The sequence below is a fragment of the Alosa alosa genome, chromosome 17 (assembly GCF_017589495.1).
Source record: "Alosa alosa isolate M-15738 ecotype Scorff River chromosome 17, AALO_Geno_1.1, whole genome shotgun sequence".
In the NCBI taxonomy this organism is placed as follows: domain Eukaryota; kingdom Metazoa; phylum Chordata; class Actinopteri; order Clupeiformes; family Clupeidae; genus Alosa; species Alosa alosa.
Window position 1 is genome coordinate 26,786,101 of NC_063205.1, and position 11,437 is coordinate 26,797,537.

The 11,437-nt window shown below is 43.1% G+C and overlaps 15 non-coding genes across 15 annotated transcripts; all 15 read left to right on the forward strand.

Annotated features, from left to right (window-relative positions):
• Positions 1-266: 266 nt before the first annotated feature.
• LOC125311114 lies at positions 267-381 on the forward strand. The gene has a single exon (XR_007196441.1). It is a non-coding gene; the product is annotated as a U5 spliceosomal RNA (small nuclear RNA).
• A 2,335-nt stretch (positions 382-2,716) lies between these two features.
• LOC125311109 lies at positions 2,717-2,831 on the forward strand. Its single transcript, XR_007196436.1, has one exon. It is a non-coding gene; the product is annotated as a U5 spliceosomal RNA (small nuclear RNA).
• A 368-nt stretch (positions 2,832-3,199) lies between these two features.
• LOC125311083 lies at positions 3,200-3,318 on the forward strand. Its single transcript, XR_007196414.1, has one exon. It is a non-coding gene; the product is annotated as a 5S ribosomal RNA (ribosomal RNA).
• Positions 3,319-3,868: 550 nt separating this feature from the next.
• LOC125311115 lies at positions 3,869-3,983 on the forward strand. The gene has a single exon (XR_007196442.1). It is a non-coding gene; the product is annotated as a U5 spliceosomal RNA (small nuclear RNA).
• Positions 3,984-4,345: 362 nt separating this feature from the next.
• Positions 4,346-4,464, forward strand: LOC125311088. Its single transcript, XR_007196419.1, has one exon. It is a non-coding gene; the product is annotated as a 5S ribosomal RNA (ribosomal RNA).
• A 550-nt stretch (positions 4,465-5,014) lies between these two features.
• LOC125311117 lies at positions 5,015-5,131 on the forward strand. The gene has a single exon (XR_007196444.1). It is a non-coding gene; the product is annotated as a U5 spliceosomal RNA (small nuclear RNA).
• Positions 5,132-5,496: 365 nt separating this feature from the next.
• LOC125311099 lies at positions 5,497-5,615 on the forward strand. The gene has a single exon (XR_007196427.1). It is a non-coding gene; the product is annotated as a 5S ribosomal RNA (ribosomal RNA).
• Positions 5,616-6,166: 551 nt separating this feature from the next.
• Positions 6,167-6,280, forward strand: LOC125311116. The gene has a single exon (XR_007196443.1). It is a non-coding gene; the product is annotated as a U5 spliceosomal RNA (small nuclear RNA).
• Positions 6,281-6,647: 367 nt separating this feature from the next.
• On the forward strand, positions 6,648-6,766 carry LOC125311122. Its single transcript, XR_007196448.1, has one exon. It is a non-coding gene; the product is annotated as a 5S ribosomal RNA (ribosomal RNA).
• A 553-nt stretch (positions 6,767-7,319) lies between these two features.
• Positions 7,320-7,434, forward strand: LOC125311110. The gene has a single exon (XR_007196437.1). It is a non-coding gene; the product is annotated as a U5 spliceosomal RNA (small nuclear RNA).
• A 366-nt stretch (positions 7,435-7,800) lies between these two features.
• Positions 7,801-7,919, forward strand: LOC125311084. The gene has a single exon (XR_007196415.1). It is a non-coding gene; the product is annotated as a 5S ribosomal RNA (ribosomal RNA).
• A 551-nt stretch (positions 7,920-8,470) lies between these two features.
• Positions 8,471-8,585, forward strand: LOC125311112. The gene has a single exon (XR_007196439.1). It is a non-coding gene; the product is annotated as a U5 spliceosomal RNA (small nuclear RNA).
• A 368-nt stretch (positions 8,586-8,953) lies between these two features.
• LOC125311111 lies at positions 8,954-9,072 on the forward strand. Its single transcript, XR_007196438.1, has one exon. It is a non-coding gene; the product is annotated as a 5S ribosomal RNA (ribosomal RNA).
• A 552-nt stretch (positions 9,073-9,624) lies between these two features.
• LOC125311113 lies at positions 9,625-9,739 on the forward strand. The gene has a single exon (XR_007196440.1). It is a non-coding gene; the product is annotated as a U5 spliceosomal RNA (small nuclear RNA).
• A 1,089-nt stretch (positions 9,740-10,828) lies between these two features.
• LOC125311095 lies at positions 10,829-10,969 on the forward strand. Its single transcript, XR_007196423.1, has one exon. It is a non-coding gene; the product is annotated as a U4 spliceosomal RNA (small nuclear RNA).
• The last annotated feature ends 468 nt before the right edge of the window (positions 10,970-11,437 follow it).

Sequence of the window (11,437 nt, forward strand, 5' to 3'; positions counted from 1 at the left end):
TGCCGATATTTGAAAACGGTGACGTCATACTCCCAGCGTGCATTGCGCCTCATTGAATAGCCTATTTTACTTTTGTACATGCATACTTCTTTAACGTATCGTTTTTTTTTAGTAATGCAACCTATGTAATAGACATAGCAGCATAAAAGCACTCTGATAACTTGATAACTTCATAAAAGCACTCTGATAGCATGATCGGTGGTAACTCTTATAGTTAACTATCGCTCTGATAGTAAGTTAATGAAGTCTCGTTAGAATTAGACAGAACACTCATGGTTCTCTTCACATCTTATAAATCTTTCGCCTTTTACTAAAGATTTCCGTGGAGAGGTCCAATATGAGTTTGTAGTGATTTTTTGATACTCCATCGCATGATGGAGTTGCTTTTCTTGTGAAATGGAATTGTGCACAAAGCTGTCTTATCAGCCTTACGTGTACTATACAGGTTGAAAGTTTGAGGTCATATAGAAGCTTGTGTTTTACTGTAATGTACACAGAATATTAGTTAAGAGCAGTTGCATTGCTTTTCTTAATCAGGGCAGCAGTTTTCAGATTATGTTTACATCATTGCAAAATGGTTCTCCAATGTTTACTCAGTTAACCTGTTAAAATAATATCAGATTAATAAACAGAATGTACATTTGTGCCAATGTAGATATTCCAGATCAGTAATTTCTTTCTACAACAGTTGAGAACCCTTTTGCAATTATGTAAGCACATAATGTGATCTGAAAATTGCTTGCCAATGCAACTGATCTCAGCGGGTATTCTGTGTATAATGGAGTGGAATGGAAATTTCTAAGTGACCCCAAACTTTTGACCGGTAGTGTACGTAATACCACATGCTGAACGGTTCCTGAAAAGGGTAATGTAACATGTGACACCTTCAGCCAGGTCGATGCAAGTTATTTTAGTCTTGCATTTACTTCTCAAGTTATTTTTTCAAGAATCACATTGAGTTGAAATGACATGATGAACCCCAAAATTCTGTCAATCTCTTTGTGTGTGGATCCATTTGCTCTCTGCAACTGTTTCTGATAAACAAAATGATTTTAGAATGAAATCATAAAAAGAATGACCATGAATCAACATGTGAACAATTTGTATGATTAAAAAAACAAAAAAACAGTTTTTAAACGCTTTACTTTGTATGTGGACTAAATCATGTTAGCTATGTTAAGAACAGCAAGCATGCACTTTATATTTTTCCAAAGCTGTTTTATAGACATAAATGTGTCTCCCAACATTTCACTAAATTGCTTAAATGTATGTAATTTTTGTCACTAATCTACTTGGCCACTATGATATTTAGTTGATTTCATTACAGTTTTTTCTGATTGCTTAAGCACATTTTTTTGTAACTATGGCGTTTTTTGCAAAACTCTACACACAAATAGGAAAACCTTTCACCCAATCAGCAAAACATTGTAGTTCTCTTGCAAAAGCTAACACACCTTGCTTAACTCTTCACACCTTCGTAAAAATGATGTTTTCGTATCAAACCATAAACACAAGCCATCACAATAGTAAGCACAGAATGTGCCAACTACACACTGATGGTCTGAATAAAAAACACATCTGGCTTTTGCTTTCTCTGTGCACAAGTTAGACTATGTCAGTTTGAGGTCATACTTTTGTCATAGTTCTGTAAACATACAGGGATCCAAACTTAAAGTATTTACATCAAAACAAACACAAGTGTGTTTTTCCAAGTCAAAACACAAAATAGCAATTTCACTGAGACAAAACAAATCAGTCTACATCGGGTCGTCTCTCTCAAAATTCTGTCTACATCACATGCAATGTCCTAGTCCAAGGCACCAGGAAAAATACATTCTGGAATGACGTATCGAGGCCTGACATGACAATATCCCCACATGTAGACTGTTTTTTTTTGTCTGTAAAAGGGCTATTTCTTTCTCTTCTCACTCTTGCTGCTCACTCCATTGTACCCATTGTACATTACCTGTGCCTTATTTATAGTGCTTAGGCTGATTGCAAAGTGAACTAATTATCTAAAACAGTTTTCACATGAGAAAGTGTGCCAGAAAGTTGGCAAAATAGTGTAAATAATAGCCATACATGTGTATGATTTGCCAGGAGTGTGTTGATCATTTGGAAATTGAGTGTAAAGCAGTGAATTGTTTACAGTGCTGCAAAAAGAGTGCCGTGCAGTGAATTGTGCCTACAGTTGTGCAAAGTGTATGTTACAAAATTGCAAACTGAGTGCAAAGCAGTGTTTTTTAGTTTTGCGAACTCAGTGAGTGGTTTTGCTATAAGTATTAATAGTTTTAGAAAGTGTACTATAAGAATCACAGTTGTGTTTAAGCATTCAGAAAAAAAATGTAATTTAAGTAGCCTAGTAAAATGTTAAGATCCTGTCTAACATTCTTTCCCAGCATGCTTTGTGGGGTGGCTCTGGGCATGATAATGAATGAAACCCCCAAGAGGTTCTCGTCTAGTAGCCAATGTACGGCAGCTTCCCAGCATGCTTTGTGGGTTTTCTGGCTTTTGAAAAGAAAAAAAAAGGGGGGAAAAATACTTTTCATGGGCCACTTCTGAAAATGAGTAGGCCGTATGCTGATAACTTCAACATTTGCATGAAGGTAAAGCAGTACTTTGAAGGTCTGTGCGTGGTGTTTAGGCTACCTGTAACTCTGATAGTGACCTGTGTCGCTGGCGGTGGCTAGCTGAAGTCATGGTCCAGACTGGCAGAACACTCATGGTTCTCTTCATATCGTATAAATCTTTCGCCTTTTACTAAAGATTTCCGTGGAAAGGACCACTATGAGTAGATATGAATTTTTTGATGCCCCACCTTATGGTGGGGTCCCTCGATCTGTGAAAAAGAAGCGCCCTCTCTTTGCTTGTGCGCCGACGTGTACTGCTGATAGCGGACTAAGCGAGAGGGAGGACCTCACACCTCGGCCGCACTGCCTGTTGTTCACGTGTGGTCGAACGTTCTTTGGACAGGTAGATTTCTGAAACTCTGATCAGTTTTGTCCTCGTTCTCTTTTGGAGCTCTCTCTTCAAGTAGCCTATGCCCGTCTGAAATATAGCAACCTCCTCATGTGTGTCTTTATTCCGCGATACAGCTTTTTTTTCTGAATGAGTAAGTGGCTCAAGCCTGAAATCATACCGGGAGCTCTTATGCCCGGCTGCTGGAGGTTTATCAGGTCAACTTTGTCGGTGTGCACTTGCTTACGGCCATACCACGCTGAGCACGCCCGATCTCGTCCGATCTCGGAAGCTAAGCAGCGTCGGGCCTGGTTAGTACTTGGATGGGAGACCGCCTGGGAATACCAGGTGCTGTAAGCTTTTCTCTCTCTGCCTGTTAGAGCGCCCCTGCTGGCCGCAGCAGTCAACAGGCACCTTTCGCAAACTCTGATCCATTTTCTCTTCAGCTCTCACTTCATAATAAGTCACACATTTAATCTGTCAAATATATTGCGTTTGACCAAATTGTTGTGATTTCATATGAACACCAGGCTATAGTGAGGATCTACTCTATCCATAGGAACTTTTAAAGCCTTCTACTGAAACATCATTGTCTGACCCTGAACCGCATTAAACCCAGCATAATAATGAACGAAACCCCCAAGAGGTTCTCGTCTAGTAGCCAATGTACGGCAGCTTCCCAGCATGCTTTGTGGGTTTTCTGGCTTTTGAAAAAAAAAAAAGGGGGAAAAATACTTTTCATGGGCCACTTCTGAAAATGAGTAGGCCGTATGCTGATAACTTCAACATTTGCATGAAGGTAAAGCAGTACTTTGAAGGTCTGTGCGTGGTGTTTAGGCTACCTGTAACTCTGATAGTGACCTGTGTGTGCTGGCGGTGGCTAGCTGAAGTCATGGTCCAGACTGGCAGAACACTCATGGTTCTCTTCATATCATTATAAATCTTTCGCCTTTTACTAAAGATTTCCGTGGAAAGGACCACTATGAGTAGATATGAATTTTTGATGCCCCACCTTATGGTGGGGTCCCTCGATCTGTGAAAAAAGAAGCTCTCTCTTTGCTTGTGCACCGACGTGTACTGCTGATAGCGACGAACGAGAGGGAGGACCTCACACCTCGGCCGCACTGCCTGTTGTTCACGTGTGGTCGAACGTTCTTTGGACAGGTAGATTTCTGAAACTCTGATCAGTTTTGTCCTCGTTCTCTTTTGGAGCTCTCTCTTCAAGTAGCCTATGCCCGTCTGAAATATAGCAACCTCCTCATGTGTGTCTTTATTCGCGATACAGCTTTTTTCTGAATGAGTAAGTGGCTCAAGCCTGAAATCATACCGGGAGCTCTTATGCCCGGCTGCTGGAGGTTTATCAGGTCAACTTTGTCGGTGTGCACTTGCTTACGGCCATACCACGCTGAGCACGCCCGATCTCGTCCGATCTCGGAAGCTAAGCAGCGTCGGGCCTGGTTAGTACTTGGATGGGAGACCGCCTGGGAATACCAGGTGCTGTAAGCTTTTTCTCTCTCTGCCTGTTAGAAGCCCCTGCTGGTCGCAGCAGTCAACAGGCACCTTTCGCAAACTCTGATCCATTTTTCTCTTCAGCTCTCACTTCATAATAAGTCACACATTTAATCTGTCAAATATATTGCGTTTGACCAAATTGTTGTGATTTCATATGAACACCAGGCTATAGTGAGGATCTACTCTATCCATAGGAACTTTTAAAGCCTTCTACTGAAACATCATTGTCTGACCCTGAACCGCATTAAACCCAGCATAATAATGAACGAAACCCCAAAGAGGTTCTCGTCTAGTAGCCAATGTACGGCAGCTTCCCAGCATGCTTTGTGGGTTTTCTGGCTTTTGAAAAAAAAAAAAGGGGGAAAAATACTTTTCATGGGCCACTTCTGAAAATGAGTAGGCCGTATGCTGATAACTTCAACATTTGCATGAAGGTAAAGCAGTACTTTGAAGGTCTGTGCGTGGTGTTTAGGCTACCTGTAACTCTGATAGTGACCTGTGTCGCTGGCGGTGGCTAGCTGAAGTCATGGTCCAGACTGGCAGAACACTCATGGTTCTCTTCATATCATTATAAATCTTTTCGCCTTTTACTAAAGATTTCCGTGGAAAGGACCACTATGAGTAGATATGAATTTTTTGATGCCCCACCTTATGGTGGGGTCCCTCGATCTGTGAAAAAGAAGCGCTCTCTCTTTGCTTGTGCGCCGACGTGTACTGCTGATAGCGACGAACGAGAGGGAGGACCTCACACCTCGGCCGCACTGCCTGTTGTTCACGTGTGGTCGAACGTTCTTTGGACAGGTAGATTTCTGAAACTCTGATCAGTTTTGTCCTCGTTCTCTTTTGGAGCTCTCTCTTCAAGTAGCCTATGCCCGTCTGAAATATAGCAACCTCCTCATGTGTGTCTTTATTCCGCGATACAGCTTTTTTTCTGAATGAGTAAGTGGCTCAAGCCTGAAATCATACCGGGAGCTCTTATGCCCGGCTGCTGGAGGTTTATCAGGTCAACTTTGTCGGTGTGCACTTGCTTACGGCCATACCACGCTGAGCACGCCCGATCTCGTCCGATCTCGGAAGCTAAGCAGCGTCGGGCCTGGTTAGTACTTGGATGGGAGACCGCCTGGGAATACCAGGTGCTGTAAGCTTTTCTCTCTCTGCCTGTTAGAGCGCCCCTGCTGGCCGCAGCAGTCAACAGGCACCTTTCGCAAACTCTGATCCATTTTCTCTTCAGCTCTCACTTCATAATAAGTCACACATTTAATCTGTCAAATATATTGCGTTTGACCAAATTGTTGTGATTTCATATGAACACCAGGCTATAGTGAGGATCTACTCTATCCATAGGAACTTTTAAAGCCTTCTACTGAAACATCATTGTCTGACCCTGAACCGCATTAAACCCAGCATAATAATGAACGAAACCCCCAAGAGGTTCTCGTCTAGTAGCCAATGTACGGCAGCTTCCCAGCATGCTTTGTGGGTTTTCTGGCTTTTGAAAAGAAAAAAAAAGGGGGAAAAATACTTTTCATGGGCCACTTCTGAAAATGAGTAGGCCGTATGCTGATAACTTCAACATTTGCATGAAGGTAAAGCAGTACTTTGAAGGTCTGTGCGTGGTGTTTAGGCTACCTGTAACTCTGATAGTGACCTGTGTCGCTGGCGGTGGCTAGCTGAAGTCATGGTCCAGACTGGCAGAACACTCATGGTTCTCTTCATATCGTATAAATCTTCGCCTTTTACTAAAGATTTCCGTGGAAAGGACCACTATGAGTAGATATGAATTTTTTGATGCCCCACCTTATGGTGGGGTCCCTCGATCTGTGAAAAAGAAGCGCCCTCTCTTTGCTTGTGCGCTGGCGTGTACTGCTGATAGCGACGAACGAGAGGGAGGACCTCACACCTCGGCCGCACTGCCTGTTGTTCACGTGTGGTCGAACGTTCTTTGGACAGGTAGATTTCTGAAACTCTGATCAGTTTTTTGTCCTCGTTCTCTTTTGGAGCTCTCTCTTCAAGTAGCCTATGCCCGTCTGAAATATAGCAACCTCCTCATGTGTGTCTTTATTCAGCGATACAGCTTTTTTCTGAATGAGTAAGTGGCTCAAGCCTGAAATCATACCGGGAGCTCTTATGCCCGGCTGCTGGAGGTTTATCAGGTCAACTTTGTCGGTGTGTGCTTGCTTTACGGCCATACCACGCTGAGCACGCCCGATCTCGTCCGATCTCGGAAGCTAAGCAGCGTCGGGCCTGGTTAGTACTTGGATGGGAGACCGCCTGGGAATACCAGGTGCTGTAAGTTTTTTCTCTCTCTGCCTGTTAGAGCGCCCTGCTGTCCGCAGCAGTCAACAGGCACCTTTCGCAAACTCTGATCCATTTTCTCTTCAGCTCTCACTTCATAATAAGTCACACATTTAATCTGTCAAATATATTGCGTTTGACCAAATTGTTGTGATTTCATATGAACACCAGGCTATAGTGAGGATCTACTCTATCCATAGGAACTTTTAAAGCCTTCTACTGAAACATCATTGTCTGACCCTGAACCGCATTAAACCCAGCATAATAATGAAGCAGAAACCCCCAAGAGGTTTCGTCCTAGTAGCCAATGTACGGCAGCTTCCCAGCATGCTTTGTGGGTTTTCTGGCTTTTGAAAAGAAAAAAAAGGGGGGAAAAATACTTTTCATGGGCCACTTCTGAAAATGAGTAGGCCGTATGCTGATAGCTTCAACATTTGCATGAAGGTAAAGCAGTACTTTGAAGGTCTGTGCGTGGTGTTTAGGCTACCTGTAACTCTGATAGTGACCTGTGTCGCTGGCGGTGGCTAGCTGAAGTCATGGTCCAGACTGGCAGAACACTCATGGTTCTCTTCATATCGTATAAATCTTTCGCCTTTTACTAAAGATTTCCGTGGAAAGGACCACTATGAGTAGATATGAATTTTTTGATGCCCCACCTTATGGTGGGGTCCCTCAATCTGTGAAAAAAAAGCGCCCTCTCTTTGCTTTGTCGCTGGCGTGTACTGCTGATAGCGACGAGCGAGAGGGAGGACCTCACACCTCGGCCGCACTGCCTGTTGTTCGCGTGTGGTCGAGCGTTCTTTGGACAGGTAGATTTCTGAAACTCTGATCAGTTTTGTCCTCGTTCTCTTTTGGAGCTCTCTCTTCAAGTAGCCTATGCCCGTCTGAAATATAGCAACCTCCTCATGTGTGTCTTTATTCCGCGATACAGCTTTTTTTCTGAATGAGTAAGTGGCTCAAGCCTGAAATCATACCGGGAGCTCTTATGCCCGGCTGCTGGAGGTTTATCAGGTCAACTTTGTCGGTGTGCACTTGCTTTACGGCCATACCACGCTGAGCACGCCCGATCTCGTCCGATCTCGGAAGCTAAGCAGCGTCGGGCCTGGTTAGTACTTGGATGGGAGACCGCCTGGGAATACCAGGTGCTGTAAGCTTTTCTCTCTCTGCCTGTTAGAGCGCCCCTGCTGGCCGCAGCAGTCAACAGGCACCTTTCGCAAACTCTGATCCATTTTCTCTTCAGCTCTCACTTCATAATAAGTCACACATTTAATCTGTCAAATATATTGCGTTTGACCAAATTGTTGTGATTTCATATGAACACCAGGCTATAGTGAGGATCTACTCTATCCATAGGAACTTTTAAAGCCTTCTACTGAAACATCATTGTCTGACCCTGAACCGCATTAAACCCAGCATAATAATGAACGAAACCCCCAAGAGGTTCTCGTCTAGTAGCCAATGTACGGCAGCTTCCCAGCATGCTTTGTGGGTTTTCTGGCTTTTGAAAAAAAAAAAAAAGGGGGAAAAATACTTTTCATGGGCCACTTCTGAAAATGAGTAGGCCGTATGCTGATAACTTCAACATTTGCATGAAGGTAAAGCAGTACTTTGAAGGTCTGTGCGTGGTGTTTAGGCTACCTGTAACTCTGATAGTGACCTGTGTCGCTGGCGGTGGCTAGCTGAAGTCATGGTCCAGACTGGCAGAACACTCATGGTTCTCTTCATATCGTATAAATCTTTCGCCTTTTACTAAAGATTTCCGTGGAAAGGACCACTATGAGTAGATATGAATTTTTTGATGCCCCACCTTATGGTGGGGTCCCTCGATCTGTGAAAAAGAAGCGCCCTCTCTTTGCTTGTGCGCTGACGTGTACTGCTGATAGCGACGAACGAGAGGGAGGACCTCACACCTCGGCCGCACTGCCTGTTGTTCACGTGTGGTCGAACGTTCTTTGGACAGGTAGATTTCTGAAACTCTGATCAGTTTTGTTGTCCTCGTTCTCTTTTGGAGCTCTCTCTTCAAGTAGCCTATGCCCGTCTGAAATATAGCAACCTCCTCATGTGTGTCTTTATTCCGCGATACAGCTTTTTTTCTGAATGAGTAAGTGGCTCAAGCCTGAAATCATACCGGGAGCTCTTATGCCCGGCTGCTGGAGGTTTATCAGGTCAACTTTGTCGGTGTGCACTTGCTTACGGCCATACCACGCTGAGCACGCCCGATCTCGTCCGATCTCGGAAGCTAAGCAGCGTCGGGCCTGGTTAGTACTTGGATGGGAGACCGCCTGGGAATACCAGGTGCTGTAAGCTTTTCTCTCTCTGCCTGTTAGAGCGCCCCTGCTGGCCGCAGCAGTCAACAGGCACCTTTCGCAAACTCTGATCCATTTTCTCTTCAGCTCTCACTTCATAATAAGTCACACATTTAATCTGTCAAATATATTGCGTTTGACCAAATTGTTGTGATTTCATATGAACACCAGGCTATAGTGAGGATCTACTCTATCCATAGGAACTTTTAAAGCCCTCTACTGAAACATCATTGTCTGACCCTGAACCGCATTAAACCCAGCATAATAATGAACGAAACCCCCAAGAGGTTCTCGTCTAGTAGCCAATGTACGGCAGCTTCCCAGCATGCTTTGTGGGTTTTCTGGCTTTTGAAAAGAAAAAAAAAGGGGGGAAAAATACTTTTCATGGGCCACTTCTGAAAATGAGTAGGCCGTATGCTGATAACTTCAACATTTGCATGAAGGTAAAGCAGTACTTTGAAGGTCTGTGCGTGGTGTTTAGGCTACCTGTAACTCTGATAGTGACCTGTGTCGCCGGCGGTGGCTAGCTGAAGTCATGGTCCAGACTGGCAGAACACTCATGGTTCTCTTCATATCGTATAAATCTTTCGCCTTTTACTAAAGATTTCCGTGGGAAGGACCACTATGAGTAGATATGAATTTTTTGATGCCCCACCTTATGGTGGGGTCCCTCAATCTGTGAAAAAGAAGCGCTCTCTCTTTGCTTGTGCGCTGACGTGTACTGCTGATAGCGACGAACGAGAGGGAGGACCTCACACCTCGGCCGCACTGCCTGTTGTTCACGTGTGGTCGAACGTTCTTTGGACAGGTAGATTTCTGAAACTCTGATCAGTTTTGTCCTCGTTCTCTTTTGGAGCTCTCTCTTCAAGTAGCCTATGCCCGTCTGAAATATAGCAACCTCCTCATGTGTGTCTTTATTCCGCGATAGGCCTATCTACAACGTTTTTTGAGTATAAGTGACGCGTCACGCTTTGTAAGGTTTCTACTGAAACATTAGGTCTACTTTCTCCACCATAATAAAAAATATTTTTAGTAGGCCTATTTCAAATTAAATTGTTTCACCATTTAGAATACGGATCTCATGATCTAATTATCCGATTGAACATTGCTTTAGCTGACAGCCTGTTATTAAGTTTTGATTTTATACCTAACTGATTTTTGTAATCATATTTAATTATAGCCGATAGCATTGACCTATGACCAGAAAACATACGTGCCGTTTCCATTGTCACAGGATGTTCTGTGTTTGCGCCGAACGTCCCGGTAGGCTAGGTTATGCCTGTTTTACTGTCTCTTCATTTAGAAGCATCAGAAAAACAAAGAATAGGCCACCTTCAAAAGGTAGGCTAGGCTATATTTCCGCGCATGATTCTGCAAGTCACTGTCACTCGACATTTAGGTGACACTGTTAAGCGTTTTTTGTCTTTGTATCCTAACCGACTGCTACACTTTCTTATTTTCTAAGCATATGTTAAAGTACACTATTATTTTGACCAGCCTAAACCAGGAAACGGAGTTTGCGTTCTATGACATCACATCAGTCTCATTGTCCCAGCATGCACTGCGATTTCATTCATTGATTCTAAATTTAAGATGTTTATGTCTGTGATTTTTTTTCCAGTGCATTTGTGTTCACATATGTGCATGTAAAGTAGGTGTATATATGATACAAGTATTTTAATGATGGCGTTTTTTAAACCCGTCACTGTGAGTGCAAGCGGCTCTGTTCAACACTTGAAAGAAGCATCTGAGACGTCAGCTTTGCGCAGTGGCAGTATCGTAGCCTATGAGGTTTATCCGAGGCGCGATTATTGCTAGTTGAAAACTTTACCCAATACCCCGCCTTGACGACTTGAAATATAGTCGGCAATGGCAATTTTTGACGGTCTCTACGGAGACTGATGTGCTTGTGTAAGAGAAATAACTTCAGAGTATACGGTAAAGCATAGTTGTGATTCTAAATTCATTGTACTCATATAATCTGTATGTGAATTATAGGTGGAGATAATTGTAGCAGTAGTTTTTAAACATTCTTTTAAGATCTCTAACACCCGTAGAATTACGCATATCAGATAGAATGTTTGGCAATGTTTTCACTATTCTCTGCAGCACCATAATGCAAAAAGAATGAAGCCAAGGCACTATTTGTGTAACAGAAAGCTTAATTAGTAGGCATATGTATGGCAAGCCATTTGAACATTTATCCGCTAAGTTTGACTATCTGGAATTTACATTGTAGATATCAACAACGTCTTTCTGACTAGTCGCAATTACATTTTGGATAGTTGTAATTGTCATTCAAAATATCTGTAACGTAATTGTGACTAGTCGAAACGTCAGATAGAGATATCTGTAATTTAATTTTG